Consider the following 23,877-nt stretch of genomic DNA (forward strand, 5'->3'; position numbering starts at 1 on the left):
TCTAATCTCTCACCTATCTTTTCATCAATCCATCTGGTGGCTTCAGATGGTAAAGAATCAGCCTGCAATGCAGAAGACTGAGGTTCAATCCCTGGGTTGGGAAGATCCCCTGGAGAAGGAAATGGCTACCCACTCCAGTATACTTGCCTGGAGAATTCCATGGACAGAGGAGCCTGGCGAGCTACAGTCCATGGATTCACAAAGAGTCAGACATGACTGAGCAACTAACACACTTCTACCTAGAACTCTCTTTTTGTTTAAATAAGAAGGGAAAGATGATTCCTCAGATATACAAATTTACACATCATACTTGTAAAATTCTTCTTTTTTAAGAGAGAATTCTTGAAACTCCCAGAAAATTTTCCTAGCCTGAGAAAAATATTCTTCATAGAACAGATACAGTTTCTCTAAAAGACCTATTTCCATTTATGATTTAATTTGAACTTCTAAAGATAATACTGAATAAAAGAAGATCAGTACTTGAAGAAGAATATTTGGTCATCTGTGAAATAATAATAATGCTAAAATATTAAACAAGGACTTCCTTGTAGCTCAAATGGTAAGAAATCTACTTGCAATGCAGGAGACCCAGGTTCAAACCCTGGGTTGGGAAGATCCTCTGGAGAAAGGAAGGGCAATCCACTCCAGTATTCTTGCTTGGAGAATCCCACAGACAGAGAAGCCTGGAGGGCTACAGTTTGTGGGGTCTCAAAGAGTTAGACACGACTTAGTGACTAACACACACACAATATTAAACACAGATTGACAATCGGCAATATTCAGGAATCATTCTTCATATATTAATGAATTTAATCTGCATAATAATTCTGCAATACAAGTAATATTATCATCCCCATTTTTACTGACACAGAAACAGGGGCCCAGGGTGGTTAGGGAACTTGCCCAGGTTTACACAGTTTGCAATTCAGCAGAGTCAGGATTTTGACACAGGCTGTCTGTTTCCAAGTCCTTACTCTTAACCAATCAAGTACATTCCCTTTCTAAAAGGACTATGAGTAAACAAAAAGAGTGGTGATGTTGTTTGCTTTATTTATGATGGGACAAGAAGGCAGAAAGATCAAAACATACTGACCGCCTTCTGGGTATTGGTGGGGTGCATGTGATCCACAGAGATGAGGACTGGAGGAGGGGGCTGACCGATACAAACTTAAACTGCTGTTATCATTCCCACCCCCTATCACCCACCTCTCTCCATGGAGGATGGAACTTTTTGAATAAACAAGCTCATGAGTCATTCCTATACGGAAAGGAAAAATCTGTTCTGTCTCAGCCATCTCTTTGATGAATGTAGCCAGTGGATTGGCCCTGGGCTATGGTTTTTCCCACTAAGCAAGCTGTTTCCCCCACCCCATGCAGGAAGCACAAGAAGCTTTTGAAGGTTGCCAAGCTTTTAGTATCCTTTGGGACCTTTATGCTGAGTGACAAGCAGTCTTCGCTTTCTTGCTTGGCATTGCTGTTGTCTGTATCCACTATGTGTCCTGGTTTCCAGGGCCCCTGGCATTCTCCATCTTCCTTCATTCCTTTGTTCATGGTCAGCTTGTAACCTGGACCCAAATTCTTCACAAAGTTGCTCTTAAGGAGCACAAATCAGTGCTTTGGAAAAAGGTGGGGGTTGGGCACAAATACTGGATATCTGAAGTATCTCCCAGTTGGTCCTTCAGTATTATTGTAAAAATCAAAGTTAAGATTTTTAAAACCTGCAATTATTGTTCATTATTTAGTTTTAAATTGGAAAATAAGTGAATGAGAGCAGATTTGTAATATATAGTAAATGAAATCCTTATTTATTGCCTCTCTCCTCTAAAAAGTTGTGTCTGTTGATAATTCTAGAAAATTATCTGAAAGTGGCCAATGTTTGAAATCTGTTCTGTTTAGGGTCTAATGTAGGAGGTGTGCTGAATTACTTCTCCCTTTTGATTTTTGGTAAACCCTGATATTTTGACCTTTGATGGACCTTAGGGTTGAATTGACCTCCTCCTTCTACTTGTGGTTTTGTCTTCTTGACCTTTTTCCTATCTGCTCTGTTTTCTTTCCTCCTTTGCTTCCTCTAAATCAAGAGAGTTTGTTCACTCAAGTCTGGCACAAAAGAGACACCAAGTATTGCTTGAATGAATCACACGGCCTCCATGGTGCCGTCTGTAACTTAATACCAGAACTGAATCTGTGGGTTTCATAGGATTGAACCGGGGCAATTGTAGGATTTTACAGGACTATAGAAGATAACGCTTTCTCCTTCAAACAGAGTCCTAAGAATTAAGATTTTCCTGATGATAATGATGATGGTCCCAGCAACTGTAATTTGAGTGCTGGGTGTGTGCTAAGTGTTCTACATGGATCTTCTCAGTTATTCCTCACAACTACTCTGAGTTGGATCCTGTTGTTATCTTCTTTTTTTTTTTTTAATAACTGAGGGATTTGGTACCCAGACAGGTTAAGTAACTTGCCCAAGTTTCTGCCAGATAACAAGTAGAAAGGCTGGCTGAGGGAAGCAGACAGTTTGATTCCAGAGCCCTACCTCTTTACCACATATATTTAAAAAAAAACTCACCATTCCTACTTGCTCTGATACACTCAGATCAGACTCCATATTATACTGAGTTTATACTTCTCTACTTACTGTTCCCATTGTTCCCTTCACTTGTCATTAAAAAATACTATTTATTGAATACCTGGCATACGTAAGATATTCTCCATGACACATTCAATCTCACTACATTCTCATTAAGTGCATACATGTAGAGAAGCTGGAAAAACTCCCTAAAGAGGTATTTGATGCAATGAGCCATTGGTGGGAGTACCCACTTTGCATCTGGTAGCAAGTATAGTTCTAATTCAAGTTAACATTCCTTTTCCAATTCAGTTTAACCAACAATAACTGAACACTCACTGTGTTCAAGGCGCTGAACCAGGACCTCTGATCAGCTGTGATCTCAAGCAGCTGGGAAATTAGCTAGGTTGATAAAACACATACTAAAGCATAATAATACAACAAGCAGCTGTAATGAACATAAGTGTTTAGAATCAAAGTGTCTCAGGTGAGGAGAAGAGAGCTGGCCTCCCAGAGCCAGTGGCATTTGAGGAGGACCTTGATGGACGGGATAAAAACCTGAAGGCCAGTTATGAGGGTGAACTGGGGAGGAAGCAATGCTTTAGGAGATGCAGGATGGGCTTTTGACTAGGATAAACCTGGGTTCACATTCAGATTCTGACATTTACAAACTGCATGATATGGGACAAGTTTAAATGTTTCTGACCTTCACTTTCTGACCATATGAGGGCTATAATTAATACATCATCATATTGAAAGTATTAAATGAGATAACGTCAGTACACATGACCACTGTATGGAGTGTTGGCAATAATGGAATCATAGATGAAAGCTGTGATTTTTAATGCGTCAGGTGCTCTTTTCTTTCATTTTTCCATCTGGCTGCCCCTCTTGGCCTCTGGTATTAGCGACACTTTGTATTTGCTTTCCAATGGCTTATTATTTAATTTTCACAACATCCTTGGAAGCTAAATAGGTAATAACTATTATTACAGTAAAAACCCATTTTTACATAATACGATTTTAATGGAACTGCTGATTTTACAAAATGAAAGTGACTGGTAAAGAAGATTTAAGTGATACTTTTGAACCTCTAATATAATTTTATGATGTTTTGTGTATTTTAATTCATTAATAAAGGAAATGTGTAGAACATTCCCATCATTATTCAAATAGAATAGCATAATTTTTCAATAAAATTCTTAGGGTAAATTGCCTATTTCCATTTTCTGGGAAATCAATTTTATGGAATGACCTCAGACCCATCCTATTCCATAAAAATAGGACTTTACTGTACTAATAAAAGATATCACTATTTTAAGTATGGTACCATTTTCCTTCGAGGCGTTCTGTCTTTATAGACATTGGATTTTGAAAAAGCTGTAAATTATTCTTGGTGGTATTATGGAGTGAGCTGAAGTCATCGTGGAGAATTGGCTTTTGTGGTTTAGTTTATGATGACTTTGCTTCACACAAACAAGTATATCTGGTTGTCTTTGCCACCTAAATACTAGGAGAATCAGTCTAAATGCGTTCACAACATCTCACAGAGTGGAAACAAGTTCTAATAAGCCATGCAAATCTCAAAACTTCACAAATGACCCTACTAACTTGTACTCCAGGTTTTATCCTGAACTGACCTGTGAGGATTTGATGCTTCCAGTTCTTTCTCTGAAGGAGTCTCAGCCATGACAGGATGACACCCTGTTGACACAGAGCAGGCTTAATGAAAGGAAAATGTGTTATAACTCTAAGGGGTAGGATTCTGTTTTGAAGGGTACAGATATGATATCATGTAGCCTCCAGCATGATTTTATTTTTGCATGTATGTGTAGTAGAATTCACTGTGTTTCATTTTCCCATATTACTTTGAACTGTCCTTATTTGAAGAGATGAATGGAGAAGTACTGGTTTTCTTTCATAATAGTTCTTCTGTTTGTTCTGATTTTCAAACTCGGGTACTTTAAATGGCAGTGAGGCTCATCAAAGTCCTGTGATGTTCAAAATCAACAGTGCTTAACACATTTCCTTGTTAAATCATGAGGCATTAAGGTTGGAGATATGAGTTAAGATGACCACAAACCAGGAAATAAGTTTTTCTGGGAAGAAATTTTTACAAAATGTTCTAAGTAGAACATTATTAGTTTGATTTACATTTTTTTCTTACCTGAAATTAGAAGTAGTTTAGAGTAAGATGTTCATAATACAGAGATTTGGGTCTGCAACATCAATCAGAAACCAAATACTATAAATACCAGTGTTGTCTCAAGTAGTTTCAGAATTCTGGTCTTTTTCAGTTGGATGAAACAGAAAGGCACACAAAGAATCACCCCCATATATTCTGGATTGCTAGCAAGTGGGAAGAGTGAGTTAATTTAAACTTGAGTTACTGTGGTTCTTTGTATGGTGGATGCATGATATCAGTATGCTGACTACAGGAGCGTGAGTGTTCTGGAAATCTGTCATTACTTAAAAAGCCACCTAGAAACTTAATAGCTTAAAACATACCTTTTATTTTGTTCATAATTTTGTTGGGAAGGGCTGGACTTGGGGTCTTCTTGCTGGGGTCTTTCATGCATTGCAGTCAGATTACAGTTGGGTTCATCTAAGGTCCCAGCATGTTTGGGTGGCCCAAGAGAGCTCATTCATGCAGCTGGCAGTTGACCCTGGTTATTAGCTGTGAGCTCAACCAAGGCAGTCAGCTAAGAGGACTCAGTTCCTCTCCACACAGGTTTCTCTGTGGGACTTCTTGGGTTTTCTAATAGTGCGGTAGCTGGATTCCAAGAAGAAACATCCTAAGAAAGAGTTCCCTCAAAGTGAGCAGTTAAGCTGTTGTTCAGTTGCTTAGTCATGCCTGATTCTTTGTGACTCCATGGACTGCAGCATGTCAGGCTTCCCTGTCCTCACTATCTCCTGCAGTTGGCTCAACCTCATGTCCATTGAGTCGGTGATGTCATCCAAGTGTCTCATCCTCTATCACCCCTCCTCTCCCTGCCCTCAATCTTCCCCAGCATCAGGATCTTTTCATGAGTTGGCTCTTCACGTCAGGTGGCCTAAGTATTGAAGCTTCACCTTCAGCATCAGTGCTTCCAATGAATATTCAGGGTTGATTTCCTTTAGGATTGACTGGTTTGGTCTCCTTGCAGTCCAAGGGACTGTCAAGAGTCTTCTCTAGCACCACAGTTTGAAAGCATCAATCCTTTGGTGCTCAGCCTTCTTTATGGTCCAACTCTCACATCCATACATGACTACTGGAAAAACCATAGCTTTGATTATATGGACCTTTGCCAGTAAAGTGATGCCTCTGCTTTTTAATATGTTGTCGAGGTCTGTCATAGCTTTTCTTCCAAGGAACAAGCGTCTTTTAATTTCATGGCGGCAATCACTGCCCATAGTGATTTTGGAGCCCAAGAAAATAAAGTCTCTCACTGTTTCCATTGTTTCCCCATCTATTTGCCATGAATTTATGGGACTGGGTGCCATGATCTTAGTTTTTTGAATGTTGAACAGGTAAAAGACCAGGAAGAAAGCTACACACCTTCCAAGCCAGACCTAGCAGACTGAGAATATCATGACCATCACACTCTCTTGCTCAAGCAGGGCACTAAAGCCAGCCCAGGTACAAAGGAGAAGAATTAGGCTTTACTTTCATTGAGAGAAATAGCAAAGAACTTGCATCTGTCTTTAATCTACCACTGTCCATGTGTTTATGTATGTGAGTACATGTGCACATATGTAATTAAGAGCAGATGTACCTGACTTAATTCAAAAGGTTTGAGTGTTTAGGGTCTTGTCAATTTGTGCTGTCTTCTCTCTCCAGGCAGACATTATTTAGATTCTGTTGGCTTATGTGAGTCAGAAATTGAAGAACGCCCCGAGACAGACTGGTCAAAGGGTTTTAGTTTCTTTATTCTCTACTACCTAGCATGCTGGGTATTATGATATTGCTTCTTCACTGCCCCAAAGTGGGGTTCTTCAACACTTGAACATAATTAGAGCCCTGATCTGGGATTTCTCACCCCAAGATGGTTGAAGGATGACAGTATTTGGGCTGCAACCTGTGTCTAATTCTCTACATGCACAACCAGAAGCCTCTTCTTGGGAGAGAGGAGTTGCCTTGGTGTGAGGGGAGAAGTAGAGCATGAGTATGTTGAACATTTTGCTTCTTTCAGGGCAGAAATTAAATGTCTGAAAGGACAATGGTCAACATTTCCTTTACCTTATTTAGAACATGAGTGTGAAAGCTATTCTTTAAGATTGTGTGGGGAAGAACAAATATGATTCAAGATACTTGACACAGAAATTTTAATCAGTATTATTAGAAAATAAAAATAAACAAGTAAAAAGAAAATTTGAAACCAGAGATCTGCAAAGAGATATTGCAGAGGATTTTGCGCTTCAGTTCAGTTCAGTCGTTCAGTTGTGTCCGACTCTTTGCGACCCCATGAATCACAGCACGCCAGGCCTCCCTGTCCATCACCAACTCCCGGAGTCTACCCAAACTCATGCCCATCGAGTCGGTGATGCCATCCAGCCATCTCATCCTCTGTTGTCCCCTTCTCCTCCTGCCCCCAATCCCTCCCAGCATCACGGTCTTCTCCAAGGAGTCAACTCTTCGCATGAGGTGACCAAAGTACTGGAGTTTCAGCTTCAGCATCAGTCCTTCCAATGAACACCCAGGACTGATCTCCTTTAAGATGGACTGGTTGGATCTCCTTGCAGTGCAAGGGACTCTCAAGAGTCTTCTCCAACACCACAGTTCAAAAGCATCAATTTTTTGGCACTCAGCTTTCTTTACAGTCCAACTCTCACATCCATACATGACCACTGGAAAAACCATAGCCTTGACCAGATGGACCTTTGTTGTTAGAGTAATGTCTCTGCTTTTTAATATGCTATCTAGGTTGGTCATAACTTTCCTTCCAAGGAGTAAGTGTCTTTTAATTTCATGGCTGCAGTCACCATCTGCAGTGATTTTGGAGCCCCCAAAAATAAAGTCTGACAATGTTTCCACTGTCTCCCCATCTATTTCCCATGAGGTGATGGGACCAGATGCCATGATCTTAGTTTTCTGAATGTTAAGCTTTAAGCCAACTTTTTCACTCTCCTCTTTCACTTTCATCAAGAGGCTTTTTAGTTTCTCTTCACTCTCTGACATAAGGGTGGTGTCTTCTGCATATCTGAGGTTATTGATATTTCTCCCGGCAATCTTGATTCCAGCTTGTGCTTCTTCCAGCCCAGCGTTTCTCATGATGTACTCTGCATATAAGTTAAATAAGCAGGGTGACAATATACAGTCTTGACGTACTCCTTTTTCTATTTGGAACCAGTCTGTTCCATGCCCAGTTCTAACTGTTGCTTCCTGACCTGCATACAGGTTTCTCAAGAGGCAGGTCAGGTGGTCTGGTATTCCCATCTCTTTCAGAATTTTCCACAGTTTATTGTGATCCACACAGTCGAAGGCTTTGGCGTAGTCAATAAAGCAGAAAGAGATGTTGTTCTGGAACTCTCTTTCTTTTTCGATGATCCAGCAGATATTGGCAATTTGATCTCTGGTTCCTCTGCCTTTTCTAAAACCAGCTTGAACATCTGGAAGTTCTCGGTTCATGGTGCAATGTGGTATCCTTGGGTGAACTGAATGATTATCAAGCAATTTAGTTTTATTTGAGACATTTTTCTATAGATTTAATTGTATTAAGTAAACATTAATATATATGTAAGATATGGATACATGTTAATAGAATTGTTGAACTGGTAGGGAACTTAGTGACACTCAGATAAGCTAAAATAATGCAAGAGGTCTATAAATTATAAAATCCCATGAACCACATTATTATCATTATCCAAACGTATATGAACTTTTGTATCAAGGATAAGAATAGGATTTCAGTTTCCTTGTTTTCAAACCAGTGTTGCACATTGTCTGCTAAAATTTATAAGAAAGAAACTGTTGCTTTATTTGTTATATTTTAGATAATTTGTGCCCTTAAAATAAGTTTACTTTTGAGAGAGGTTCTTGAAGTCTAGGGAGTTTCTTTAAGTTGTGAAGATTATGATTCAAATGCCTTTTTAGAAATGAATAACAGTGATGCCCTAACTACCAACCCAGACCTGTGATAGGGCATCCGTATCAGTGGTGGAAAACCAGGAGTTGAATTATTTTTTAAAGTATTTTTCCAGCTGTATATTTTTCCTCATAAAAATTAAATTTCAATTAAAATAACAACAGAGATTTTTTTATTTCCTGCAAGTGAGAAAAGGAATATAATAAAAATATATTAAAATAAGTTGATGTCCTTTCTTGAATCTCAATTTGTCAGTCTGTTTGACTCAGTCATGGCATTTGTTTCTGGACTAATTAGAACTCACTTAGAATCTTCTCTTGGGACCCAAGTCATGTAGACCCTGACACTCTTTATGGCTTGCTAACTTGCTGTAACTAATTGGAGTTTCAGTCTAATTGAGCAGTTTTTCAAATTCTTTTCTGTCCTTACTCACCTAAGAAACACACTCTTTGTCATAGTCCATTAGTATTAGGATCATAGTGCTTTTTTAGGAGGACACATACTTCTCCAGGATCTTCAGGTCATAATTTGGGTAGGGGGAATATCAGCAAGTATGTAGTATGTAGGAGACTCAGGGTTTATTTTGGTACTTACCCCACTCACAGAATCACTACTTTTATAAGTTTACAAACCCCCAACTCCAGTCTCCCAGAAATGTGACCCTTCTGGACCTTAGGGTTCTAATTCTTCATCCATTCATAAATTGATGAACACTTAAGCTGCTCCCTATCTTGGTAATTGTAAATAATGCTGCTATGAACATTGGGTGTGTGTATATTTTCAAATTAGTATTTTGTGTGGCTTTTTAAAAGATATATACTAAGGAACAGAATTGCTGGGTAATATGATAGTTCTATTTTTAGTTTTCTGAGAAACCTCCATACTATTTTCCACAGTGGCTGCACCAATTTGCATTCCCACCAGCAGTGTATGAGGGTTGCCTTTTCTTCACAAGAGAGGAAATTACAATGCATATATATGGAATTTTAAAAGATGGTAACGATAACCCTATATGCAAAACAGAAAAAGAGACACAGATGTACAGAACAGACTTTTCGACTCTGTGGGAGAAGGCGAGGGTGGGATGTTCTGAGAGAACAGCACTGAAACAAGTATACTATCAAGGGTGAAACAGATCACCAGCCCAGGTGGGATGCATGAGACCAGTGCTCGGGGCTGGTGCACTGGGAAGACCCAGAGAGATGGGATGGAGAGGGAGATGGGAGCGGGGATCGGGATGGGGAACACATGTAAATCCATGGCTGATTCATGTCAATGTATGGCAAAAACCACTACAATATTGTAATTAGCCTCCAACTAATAAAAATAAGTGGAAAAAAAATAAAAAAAAAGAGAGGAAATTAAAAGAAAGAAAATCTGTTAAAACTTAAAGCAGTTAGTTACTCCCTGATGAGATAGTAACACTTCTAGTGTGGCAGCCCACTTGTCCATACACACTCTGTTTCTAGAATACTGCCAAGTGTTCCAAATTAATAGGTTATGTAATAAGCTTAGTCTAACAGAACTGGTCAATTTCTATAGCTCAGTCAGTCTGGGAAAATAGAACAGGCTGTTTTCTCTAAGGTAACATTATTATTTCCTAAAGGGATACAGTATTACAAAAATATAAATCAACACAATAGATGCATTTTTAATAAAAAATTAGACTGTATCTAATTGTTAAAATGAGTTCAGTACTGAAGGTAAGAATTTATAGTCATATTTTTAACAGGCAATAGTAACCCATCTGAGTACATCAGTGAAGTCCATTAAAATTCAGAATAATGAAAGCAGCATCCAGAGATTTTGATATTTACTTTGGGATGTTGATCTTAGGAACTCATCTCTTTAGAGTCATTAGTAATTAGAGTGACAGACTATTCTGGTTTATCCAGAACTGAGGAGTTTTCTGGGACACAGGACTTGTAGTGATAAAACCTGAAAAGTCCAAGACAAACCAGAACAAGTTGGTCGCCTTACTAAGAAATCAGCTTTCAAGTTCTTAACGACCCCATAGTCTGTTATCTGCACTGCCACAAATTTGCTGAGAATTAATGAAATTTTTCCTTGACTTCAATGCAGAAACCTATATTTTTACCTTGCTTTATTCCCCTAAGAAATTTGCCTCATGGAATTAATATTCTTTGAGGAGACACAGGCATTTCTTACAAGAGAAGGGGACCTGAGTGCTTGCATATGTATTTTACCCTCCTGGTTGGGGCCGGGGAAGTTGAGCCGAGTAAGGAACAGCTGCCTACGGGGCCCTTAATCTAGAGCAGGGCTTTTTTCACTTGCTCTAATCGAATTACTTCTTTTTCTCTTTACTTTATGGTCTGTTTTCCATGCAGATATTCTTGGAATGTCGAATTAAATAATTCATGATTTCCCAATTATTGGTTTAGGTATAGTTGCCATTTCTTGAATTGATTATACTTTCTGGAGGGAGCTTTCGGAGTGTCTTCACAGGCAGAGCTTTAAAGATAAGAAGTTGGCCCATTAGAGGTACAGCCCAGCCAGAAGGGGTCGACTAGCACAGCAGTTCTCTGTTGACCCTTGGGGGTCACCACGCTTTTACGCAACCCAGGGTTTCTGAACTACTCGTGTGCCCTTGGTCCCTTTAGCAGTCTCGTGAAGCCTGGATCCAATCTCAAAATAATATTTTTAATACATAAAAAAGAATAGGCTTATAAAAGAAAGCAGTTATGTTGATCCAGCTATCAAAATACTAAAAATTGAATTTGTGATGTAATAATATATATGCTTCTTTACTAGAACATTAAATAACAGTATCTAGTTCTGTGCTAATTACTATCATAATGTCAATGTTGCCATTGTAGATATTCTTCAAAAAGGGCTGCCATAGATTCCTTCTCTCTTTGTAAATGTATTCTGTTCCTCACTGGGAGAAGTAAGGGCTCTCTCTTTTCCCCTTCTTTTGCTTGACCAGTAGATGTGATGCTCTGGGACTCTCAGACCAGGTCACAAGAACCTTTGCGTAAGAAGACCATTTTGCCTGGATGGCTGTTTTGTTATCGGGATGCTCCCTTTTGGGGCAGAGTCCTCAGGCCATGGGACTTGAACCCTGTGGATAGGCCATGTTTTTCACACTGGTTGGCAGGCTTGGATGAGCTGTATTAGTAGCTGGCATCGATTCCAGCCACGTAAGTGATCTCTCTTGGATGTCCAGGCCTTCCTTGGAGCCCAGTAATGAGGTTTTACTGGTAACGCTGAGGTTTTTTTTAAAACTTTATTTGAAAACACATTAAAAATCTCTTATTTTACATTTATGTGAATATTTCTCAGAATTTATCTTTTGTATTCTAGAATGTTCCCTTAGAAGGGAGATTCCTATGTTTGACTTATTAAGAGTCCACATGGGCCCTGAGGAGTTCATTGCCTTCAGGCTGTCAAAGACAGTGAGAGTGATTAAAACTCCTCCTCAAAGTGACCATTATAAACTAATAAAATTAACAGCTGCTGTAGAAAACATGCAGAGAGTTATGAAAGCATATACCATCAAGTCTAGGGCCAGAATGATGTAATTCTACCTAGGTAAACCATATTGTAAGGCTAAAACAATCATTAGATATTACCTTTTACTAGTGGTAAGTTTACCCAGAATCTCTCAGATTGTTTCCTACGAAATTAACTTTTTGTAAGCACCACACATAATGTCCATGAAATTCTCCAGGCAAGTATACTGGAGTGGGTTGCCACTTCCTACTCCAGGGAATCTTCCTGACCCAGGGATCAAACCCAAGTCTCCCACATTACAGGCAGATTCTTTACTGTCTGAGCCACCAGTGAAGCCCATAAAAAAGATACCAACATCAAATGACTTGGGGAAATTTGGGACTAAACACAGAAAAATTATTTCTTTGCATCTGATCTTTTCAGAGCCCTTTATACGATAATATAGATTATCTAATTTCAAGGGGGGATATAGCATGTACTGTTTCTCAAAGATATTTAACCCTGTAACTCTTTTATTCACAGAACAGTTCATGATGCCAAGAGTTTAGGGAAACCCTCTGAGTACAAAGTATTCTCACACTTAACATGACATTTGCAACAACTCCATGAGGTTAGGCATCAGTTGTATTAGATAAAGTTAGGTCTTCTGTGATTAACAAAGACCTGAACGTAGGAGTTTCTATCCATCTTATGTCTCTTTTGTCTATTCTGTGGCATCAAGGACTTGGACTCCACTTATTTTTTTGCTCCAATATGTGCTATTTCCATTCCCAAAGTTACTCTGTAGTCCAAGATGTTAACTGGAGCTCCAGCCATTGCACCCACATTCTAGGCAGCAGGCAGTATGAAGGATTCCACCTCTAAGTCACTTCTTCTTACATCTTGGCCAAAACTTGGCTGAATGGTCATAACTAAATGAAAAAAAGACTGGAAAATGTAGTCTTTTGGCTAGGTGACAATGTATTCAGCCAAAAACTGGACTTTTTGTGACTAATGAAAAAGAAAAGAGATACTGTGAGACAACTGGTGGTCTGCCACAATTACCTCTCATTTTATAACTGAGGAAAATGGACTCCAATAGGGATGCCCGAGTAAGAGTTCAGAGACCATTGAGAGAGCGTAGATTCAAATATAGGCCTCCAGACTCCTGGAGTCTCTCTAGTTCATTACAAAAATCCTTACTTAAACATGTAGGAGGGATCAAAATAGAGCCTTTCAAAGGCTGTGATCTAAAGGGTCGTGGTGATATAAACAGATATACCACCATAAACTATATTTAAGAGAAAGGAAGGGATATCTGTTTCTTAGAGGTATATCCTCATATTTGGAAATTGATAACACTTGATAAACAAAAACCTGTTAGTGGGATATGACAGTCCTTTGCTATGGGTGTATTATTAATGCATTATTGACCAGGGGATTTTGGGGAAAACTAATGCCTGTGGCTGGCAATTTTTATTTTGGCTGACCAAAAATTAATTCTGTTATTTTACTAACACTTTGAGGGTTAGTGTATTCAATAGTTACACTGGACACACCTGTAAAGTCTTCTAATTTTCATAAAATGTTGTCTTCAATTCATTCGTTTGTGGAAGCAAAACAGTCTCCATGTGAATTTTCAGTTTCTGAATCAGAATCAATCATTAAGGTTTTTTTGTCTTTTTGTTGGTCTAACATTCACATAGTCTGAATCAAAACTATATTCTGAAGAACTATCGTCTTCAGAGACACTAGTATGTATCACTTGGACAATCAGAGACTTTCATCTGCATAAAATTCATCAAAAAATTCTTCTTTACAATATCGTAGTGGTTTTTGCCATACATTGACATGAATCAGCCATGGATTTACATGTGTTCCCCATCCTGAACCCCCCTCCCAGCTCCCTCCCCACCCCATCCCTCTGGGTCATCCCAGTGCACCAGCCCCGAGCACTTGTCTCATGCATCCAACCTGGACGGGCGATCTGTTTCACACTTGATAATATACATGTTTCGATGCTGTTCTCTCAGATTATCCCACCCTTGCCTTCTCCCATAGAGTCCAAAAGTCTGTTCTATACGTATGCGTCTCTTTTTCTGTCCTGCATATGGGTTATCATTACCATCTTTCTAAATTCCATATATATGCGTTAGTATACTGTATTGGTGTTTATCCTTCCGGCTTACTTCACTCTGTATAATGGGCTCCAGTTTCAAATTAGCCTCTAACTAATAAAAATAAATGAAAAAAAAAGGGCGGGGGGAAAGTCTCTACTGAATTTGTTACCAAAAAAAAATAATCTTTCCTAAAAATTTTGCAATGTGTCATTTTTGAAAATTTTACATTTTTAATATACACAAGGTTGGAACAAAACCCTACCAGAGCAAAATATGGATGATAAAGACAATCATAAGTTGTAGAATGAACTCTTGATCAATTTTAAGCCCTAACAACTTTGCAGGGTGATGCTAATTGTATCAGTCTCTAAAAACATGCTGATAGGTCTCTGGTCAGTGAAGTTCCAGTAACAAAAGATCATTAATATGTCTCCAGTCAGTAATGTTTTAAGATTATTATTCTGTTTGTCAGGCTGCCGTGTGCTGCAAGACCTGCACTGTGTCTAACGGCTTGTCCTTTCTTTCCTGCATTTGTCACATCAGTGATGCTCTGTAAGCCCTGGATCCCATCTGAAGCCATCTGTTGCTTCTCTTTATTTACATGATAACATCACCTGATGGCAAGTTAGTGTTTGGATAAAACAACACTGCTCTTGCCTGGATTGAGCTGGGTTTTTGTCTGGTTTAAGGACAGTGGGCTAACCCCTCTGACTGCATGTCTCAGGCAGCAATAATGTTTGCACAGAGGTGACGAGCCTGCTGCACTGCGCCAGGACTGGCTGGGCTGTGTGCACGGGTGAGGCTCTGTTGTCTTCCGGCACATGATGAGTACCAACAGGAACTTCACATCTTTGTGTTCCTGGGTCCATGATAGCTCTGGAACAGAGGAGATGTTGTCTGCGTGTGTGTTAATGAATGAACAGTGAACTGGATGGAATACTGATGAATCCCAGACCTTCTCTTCCATTCATATTGATGACATCCTTGCTAGACTTGTAGGAATGATTTTTGTTGGCAAAGTGAGACAGATGCCTTGAGGTGATTGCTCGATGGACACGGCTCTAACTGAATCAGAGCATTGACATTGAAACCAGGTCCCTTTCTCTCCTCTTTGCCTATCATAAGGTGGGAGGTGGTGTGTGGACATACTTTGCTCTTGAGAGATCTATAGGGGAATGTGTCTAGAGCAGGGTTTCCTCCCATAGGTTCTGGCATTTAGGATTCCAACCCTTCACACTGTGGGAGTTTTTCTATCTAAAACCCTCTGAAAGATGGAAGTGAGCAGGATGTTATGAAGGCACAAATCTCCCCTACCCCACTCTTTTTTCCTATTCTTGTATAGTTGAATTTACAATGTTTCAGGTGTATAGCAATGATTCACTTCTATATTTATATATACATATATATATCCTGCATCCTGTATACAGCATGGGGGCTCTGTCCTGTCTGAATCTTTGCAACTCCATGAACTGTAGCTCCTCTGTCCATGGAATTTTCCAGGTAAGAATACTGGAGTGGGCTGCCATTTTCTACTCAGGGTATCTTCCCGACCCAGAGATCGAATCTGTGTCTCTTGCATGTCCTGCATTGGCAGGAGGATTCTTTTACCACTGAGCCACCTGGGAAACCCATATATATACGGGTGTATATATATATTCTTTTTCAGATTCTTTTCCATTAGATGTTATTACAAGATATTGAATATAGTTCTCAGTGCTATAAGTAGATCTTTGTTGTTTATCTATTTTATATGTAGTAGTGTGTACCTATTACTCCCTCCCTCTTTCCCCTTCGGTAACCACAAGCTTGCATTCTATGTCTGTGAGTCTATTTTTGGTTTGAAAATAAGTTCATTTGTATCATTTTAGATTCCACATACAAGAGACATCATATATTTGTCTTTGTCTGACTTACTTCACTTAGTATGACAATCTACATGTCTATCCATGTAGCTGCAAATGGCATTATTTCATTTTTTTTTATGGCTTAAACATATACCATATTTTCTTTATCCATTCATCTGTTGATAGACATTTAGGCTGCTTCCACATCTTATAAATAGGATTTATGCTTAGCAATGCTACCTTTGGCAAGGAAATATGCACATGTACCTCCGATGTAGAGTGGCTCTCAGATTGCTGACTCTTACATCTTTTTGGGGGACAACCAGAAAATTAGCTCCTAGAGGTACAGACCTGTCTTTGAGAACCCAGTATTGTGGGGATATGAGAGTAGAGACCTCCCTGGTAGCCTCAGGACCCCCCTCTCACTCCTCAGGTGGAATATCCTGCCTGTAGCCCTCTGACTTTGCCCAGGTTGCTTTCATTGTGCAGTGAGGGGGACCAAGCGCTGGCTTCATCATTTGTGTTTCCTTAATGCTCATAGTGACCATGAGTTGCTGAGGGAAGGGTGTCAGTTGCTATCATCAAGTCATGATCTGTTACCTTAATCTTTTATCAGCTACACAGAAGTTACTTAGGCTTGACTGTGCTATTAATCACCATCCTTGATTTTCTTCTTGTTTTTCTTCATTTAGTTGGTTTGCTTTAATGAATCTCATATTGACATCTATCTACATGCATGCACATAAGAGTATCCGGGAGGTCAGTCTAGGTATTTGGTAGCTGCCTAATGCAGTGGCTTCTGAATGGGATATGAAAGATAATCCATCAAAGAGCACATAGAACATATTAGAACATTTATTCTATTTTTTTATCCTATCCTTTGAAAGTTTTTTGTGTGTATGTGTTATTTTGTAGATAATATTTATTACATTAGTATTCAGCTCAGTTTAGTTGCTCGGTCATGTCCGACTCTTTGTGACCCCGTGGGCTGCAACATGCCAGGCTTCCCTGTCCATCACCAACTCCCACAGCTTGCTCAAACTCATGTCCATTGAGTTGGTGATGCCCTCCAACCATCTCATCTTCTGTCGTCCCCTTCTCCTCCTGTCTTCAATCTTTCCCAGCATCAGGGTCTTTTCCAAAGAGTCAGTTCTTCACATCAGATGAAGAAAGTATTGGAGTTTCAGCTTCAGCATCAGTACTTCCAATGAATATTCAGGACTGATTTCCTTTAGGATTGACTGGTTGGATCTCCTTGCAGTCCAAGGGACTCTCAAAAGTCTTCTCCAACACCACATTTCTTTTTTTTTTTTCCAACACCACATTTCAAAAGCATCAATTCTTTGGTGCTCAGCTTTCTTTACAGTCCAATTCTCACATTTATACATGACTACTGAAAAAACCATAGCGCTGACTAGATGGACCTTTGTTGGCCAAGTAATTTTTGTACTTTTTAATATGCTGTCTAGGTTAGTCATAACTTTTCTTCCAAGGAACAAGTGTCTTAATTTCATGACTGCTGTCACCATCTGCAGTGATTTTGGAGCCCTTCCCACCCCCCACCCCCCAAATAAAGTCTCTCACTGTTTTCATTGTTTCCCCATCCATTTGCCATGAAGTGATGGGACCGGATACCATGATCTTAGTTTTCTGAATGTTGAGTTTTATGCCAACTTTTTCACTCTTCTCTTTCACTTCATCAAGAGGCTCTTTAGTTCCTCTTTGCTTATTCGTGGCTGCCAACAATCTGGGGATGACCAATGCCAGCCTTGTCCTTTTCAAGTGTGTATCATCCACAATCCCCCACCCCATTCAAGATGGAAAGCCATGTGAAAAACATTTTCTTGTGGAAAAAAATACTAACACATAGAATCCAGCAGAGGTGTGGGTCGGTGATGGCTTGCTCCAGGGTCGGGGGCACTGACTTTGGCAGTGCTTGCAAGGAACTTTTGAAAGAGGTTGCCATTATCTTCATTGCCTCCACCATAGTTTGGCCTCAGGTCAAACAATAGGGAGGGAACACAGCCCAGCCCATCAACAGAAAATTGGCTTAAAGATTTATTGAGCATGGCCCCGCCCATCAGAACAAGACCCAGTTTCTCCCTCAGTCAGTCTCTCCCATCAGGAAGCTTCCATAAGCCTCTTATCCTTATCCATCAGAGGGCAGACAGAATGAAAACTACACTCACAGAAAACTAATCACACTGATCACATGGACCACAGCTTTGTCTAACTCAGTGAAACTATGAGCCATGCTGTGTAGGGCCACTCAAGACAGACGGGTCATAGTAGAGAGTTCTGACAAAACATGGCCCACTGGAGAAGGGAATGGCAAACCACTTCAGTATTCTTGCCTTGAGAACCCCATGAACAGTATAAAAAAGCAAAAAGATAGGAAACATTAGTATTACATGTACATAATGTATCAATAGATTGATAAGTAAATAAATGATATTGAGAATACATAATTAAAATTTTACTCATATCAAGAAGGACTACTTGGCATTTATTTGAATTTTAATGCCATATTACTGTTTACTGACTATACTAAGAGTCCTCATTATTTGTACTGTGCTGTGTATGGAACACGTCACTGTCACTCTATTTGTATATGGTTTTATATGTTTTAGAAATTAAGTGACAAAATATAAAATTAGAATTTTGACTTCAGAACCAATTTGATTTTGAAAATAGGTTAGCCTTTATGAAAAAATGAAAAACCTAGTCATCAAAAGCAACAATTTTCAGTTTTCTGAAGGCCTTGCCATAGGTATAGCATACAGTAGATTGTTCCAGGGGCTCCCAAAGCCTTCACATTAAATCTCCATGTCATTAGTTTGGATCACAGAGTCCTATATGATTTGGCCTCCTAGACTACTCATTCCCAGTGTGTCCTGCCACCCAATCATATGCATCAACTTAGTGTTCTTGGATGAAGTCAGCTCTTTCTCCCCTTAGCACATTTATACTTCCTGTTCTCGCTGCTTGGAACTTTCCCCACCTCTCCATCCCACTTCTCCTCCTCACCCCATTTACCACCCTAAGACTCTGCCAGTTTTTCCCTTCTGTCTTTGAACACTCCACTGGGTGTTACCGCATCCAGAAAGTGTCCCTGAATCCCATTTAATGTAATTCTCTTTCGTCTATGCTCCTGCAATACCTTGAGCCTATTTTCATCATATACCCTTCTTTGGCAATTACTATTTATGTTTATGTTACCTTGAGGACAGAGGGCATATCTTATTCGACTTGTACCAATGGGAAGCACATGATGTGGTGTGGAGCCGGTGCTCCATAAATGCCAGTGAGTGACAGGGAGTGAGATGCAGGTACTGCCTAGTCGGTTTATGCTGAAGTTTCTAGGGGGGTTGAAGCTGAAGGGAGAGCTGTCATGTCAGTCTGAGAATCTTGGCATATGAGGGGGAATGGAAGGTAGTGAGTCGCCAAGAACTTTAGCAACTGACTGGTGGGTGTGGACCTTGTCGGGGAGCCCTGGTGGTCTGCCGCAGTACCGAGCCTGGGACTCTTTCAGCACCAGGATTTATTCAGGTTCCTTGGGCTGGAAGCTTACTCTCTGTGAGTCCTGCTTCCCACAGCTAAGAAGATTCTCTGTGCAGGAGAGCGCGGGCTCATTCCTTGTGCTAATGGAGTTCTCTGAACTCTCGTGTTCCCAGTGGGTGCTCTCATTTCTCTTCTCCCCTGGGGAGCCGGTGGCCTTCATTCAAGCTTCTTCTCTGCACAGCTTGCCTCCTCCCCACCCTCCACCTGAGCCGCTGATGGGCCTCCTGTGGATCAGCACCTGAGGACCTGCTGGGCCTGGTGTGGCTTGCCTAGCTGGAGCTCAGAGCTCTCTAGGGGTTTACCGTCTCCCCAGCCCACAGGCCTCCCGCAGCTTAGAATCTAGGCGGTTGACAACCTCCTGTGGTGTCAGCTAGGGAGCAGCTTGAGCATCTTCTGTTTGTTGGGAAATCATTTCAGAGGTTACCTTTTCTCATTTGCATAGTGGGAATGCACCTGGTTTTGTTTCTTTTCTTTTTTTGGTGAAACTAAAAGGAAGAGGGTATATAAGAAAATGTCAACGCCTGCTTATAGTGTGACATTGGCTACCGCAAAGGGCCCCAATTTTTGCCGTTTGGCAACTAGTTTAGGCCTTTATTGTAATGCTGGTGAGGAAATCATTGTAACCGGAAATAGGAGTAGGAGTAGATCCAGTAAGTCCTTCTGTATCCTGGTGTATGTAGTAATACTTGGTGTGTATTTAATGATATCTTACGAGTCTGAAAGAATTAAAAAGGCTTCCCACGCATCTTAAATTATCTCATTCATCTGGAAGTGCCACTTCAGAGGAGGCTTTCGGCAGAGCAAGCTGGCCCCGCAGTTCAAGTAGAAAGGGAAGGAAACAGTTAAAGCGTTTTAAACTGTTAATGAGGGCTTTTCCATTTTTCTGGGAAAGCAGCAGTTTGCATGTAAATCACAGCTTTTATACATTAAGTATGGTTATAAGTCTCTTCTCTAAAGCTGTGTGAGAAATGTGGACTTTTTTCCCCAAGGGAACTAGGGACCAAAGGAGAACTAGGACCAAAGAGGCATGTAGTTTCATGCCAAGGTTTTCCAGGTAACAAAGGAAAGAGAGAGAGAGACTGGTCGGTGCTTAGAAAACAGAGGATTTTATTGATAGAGTTTTGCCACACCATGCTCACCTCAGGGCTTCCCTGATAACTCAGCTGGTAAAGAATCCGCCTGCCGTGCTGGAGACCCCAGCTTGATTCCTAGGTCTGGAAAAGCTGCTGGAGAAGGGATGGGCTACAGACTCCAGTATTCTTGGGCTTCCCTGCTGGCTCAGCTGGTAAAGAATCTGCCTGCAGTGTGGGAGACCTGGGTTAGATCCCTGGGTTGGGAAGATCCCCTGGAGAAAGGAAACGCTACCCACTCCAGGATTCTGGCCTGGAGAATTAGCCACATTCAGAGAGGACAATGTTAATACCAGTTTTTAGAAATTCTCCTATTTTACTCTCTCTTCTTTTCCCATCCTAATTCCATCATAGCCCATCATAGGCAAACCCAAATCACATGGCATAATAAGGACCATCTCAGCACCTCAGTGCCAAGTGCTGGCCCTACCTTTACCAGGACCCAGATTACTTGAATAATAGTAATCAGAGACGCTGGGTTAAAACCAGAAGGTCATAAAATATCAGCAAAAATAATGCAGGAAATAGGAGAGATATTAAAATTTAATTTTTTGAGCCCCCAAAGGAATACATTATGTAAATATAAGGGGATAGAAACACAACACATCAAAGAGATTTAGATCCTTCATTTGGTAATAGTAACAGTAATTACAATATTGTGTTAATAGTAGTGCTACTGGTAAAAATACCCTCATTTGTATAATAAGATAATAAAATGAGTTCAGTATTTTTATGTGCCAGTTAGCCAGTTATTGTGTTAATATTATTTTATCTCACTGGAACTTCACATTCTATGCATAAGGAAACCAAGATTGAGGCAGAGTTTCTTAACGTTTAGCATGCATGAGATCAACTGAGATGGTTATAAAATACTAACGATTGCCATTTTGAGTCAATTAACATGAAAATATGTCTTAAGTATTCATATGGACCTTTAAAAAATTAATAATACCTTGGAGATAACATATCTGTGAAAAAAATCTACTGCATTCTTTTAAAAGACTACATACTATTCCAGAGAAGAAATGTAACATGATTTATTGAACTGTGTTATTGATGAACTCAAGTTTTCCCCCCTAATTTTTACAAGCAATATTATAGCAAAATTATTCATTCCTTATTTTATGAGTGGGCAAATTTCTCTGGGCCAGTTGATTTCCAAAGTGGAGTCCATAGCCCACCTACCCTTGAAATCACTCAGGCACACTCACTGATTTTCAGTTTTCTGAATGTATGGAGCTTTCCCTCACTTCATACTTTTCATTTATACTACTTTCTCTGTCTAGAGCACTCTATTCCCATGATATTTGCAATTTTCTTTCTTAGAACTTAGCACTATTTTGTGCCCATGTAGTTATTTGTGTGATTATGTTTAGATGTCCATTTCCTCCACAAAAACTTAAGTTGCATGAGATCAAGGCCTTTGTCTCTTTGGCTCACCAATAATGAAGTGACAGGCATAGAGCAAACACTCAGAAACGTATGTCAGGTGTAAAAAACAAATGATAGCTAAACCTTTTATGCCTGGTAAGTGCAGGCACTCTAATACTTTTATGGTATTCCACCTAATTAGGCAGTATTCCATCTAATCCTTACTGTTGGCTCCATGAAGTATTATTTCTCTTATTTTGCATGTGGGGAACAGAAAATCAGAGAAATCTAAGCTGTTTTCCTGAGGAATGGCTTATTTGGGATTCAAATTCAAGTCTCTGTATTCTAATTAGGTGACCATTCCATTGTACCTGTTAGCTTCTTGGACTAATAGTAATAGATGGATTAGACAGTGTTCTTGCCCTACATTAGTTCTTTATTGGGGCTTTATTGGGACTTATTTTGGAAGCACAAAGCATTAAATAGATATAATTTATTGGAATTTACCAAGAAATTCTTAAAGGCTTTGGGAATTTTAAAGATATAGTACAATGGAAAATATGGAAATGTTGAGAACAATGAACACCTCTAAAGGAGGTTGAGTGCGGAAGAATTGATACTTTTGAACTATGGTGCTGGAGAAGATTTTTGAGAGTCCCTTAGTTTGCAAGAGATTGAATCAGTCAATCCTAAAGGAAATCAACCCTCAATATTTGTTGGAAGGACTGATACTGTAACTGAAGCTCTCATACCTCCTGATGCAAAGAGCTGATTCATTAGAAAAGACCCTGATCCTGGGAAAGACTGAGGGCAGGAAGAGAAGGGGGCGACAGAGGATGAGATGGCTGGATGGCATCACCAACTCAATGGACACCAACTCAGTGAGTCTGAGAAGACTCTGGGAGATAGTGAAGGACAGGGAAGCCTAATGTGCTGCAGTGCATAGGGTTGCAAAGAGTTGGCCATGACTTAGCAACTGAACAACGACAACATAAATACTGTTTGAATTTAGGAATGAAAATATAGACTAGTTTGCTCAGAAGTTATAAATTCAGTTACAACATGTCAAAATGTAGAATAGAGATTGTTTACTTAATATTTGTCAGTCAAGTACTATATTCTAAGTTTTCTTTTAAGCATCAGTTATGTATTTATTAAATAATACCTATGGTTTTAAAAACAAATAGAGTATAAGCATTTTATTTTTAAGGATATAGTGATGTTTTGGAGAGTTCCCCTCCCACTGCCAGTTAGAAGAAATAATTGAAAGCTTGAGAAAAAATAATCAATATTATTAAATAAAAATAAAGAATATCATAGTTTTCTGGATGCATTGCTCTTTCTAGTGTAAAGCAGAGACGAAAAGAGAGGATTTATTTTCTGTAAAGAGCTGATGGGGGAAATAAACTCATTGAATATAATGGCTGCTACATACCTAAACAGCCTCATTCAGGAGTGACTCACTTATTTCATAGATCTTCATTTTTTTTTTCTTTGGGATTAAGTTACAAAAACATATTTAATTACTAGAAGTTGGTTTCATTATTTTTCTTAGGGAAACAAATCAAAAGCCCACATAGGAAAATAAATTTGGTGCATCATTTGGCTTTAACACTAACTGCTGCATATGTTAATAAAAACTTAATAATTGAGTTACCTGAGATTTACAAGCTTATGCCTCTTCACATATGACTGTATCATTCACTATAAGAGTTGGAGAGGAATTTAATCACAGAACTTCAGGTTAATACAGATTCATTAATG

The 23,877-nt window shown here is 39.6% G+C and overlaps 1 protein-coding gene across 7 annotated transcripts in view; it reads left to right on the forward strand.

The window, feature by feature from the left end:
- Nucleotides 1–23,877, forward strand: part of PKHD1 (PKHD1 ciliary IPT domain containing fibrocystin/polyductin) — a 429,461-nt gene that overhangs the window by 242,256 nt on the left and 163,328 nt on the right. The gene's annotated exons all lie outside the window — the stretch shown is intronic.

This window comes from Cervus canadensis, chromosome 28 (genome assembly GCF_019320065.1).
Source record: "Cervus canadensis isolate Bull #8, Minnesota chromosome 28, ASM1932006v1, whole genome shotgun sequence".
In the NCBI taxonomy this organism is placed as follows: Eukaryota; Metazoa; Chordata; class Mammalia; order Artiodactyla; family Cervidae; genus Cervus; species Cervus canadensis.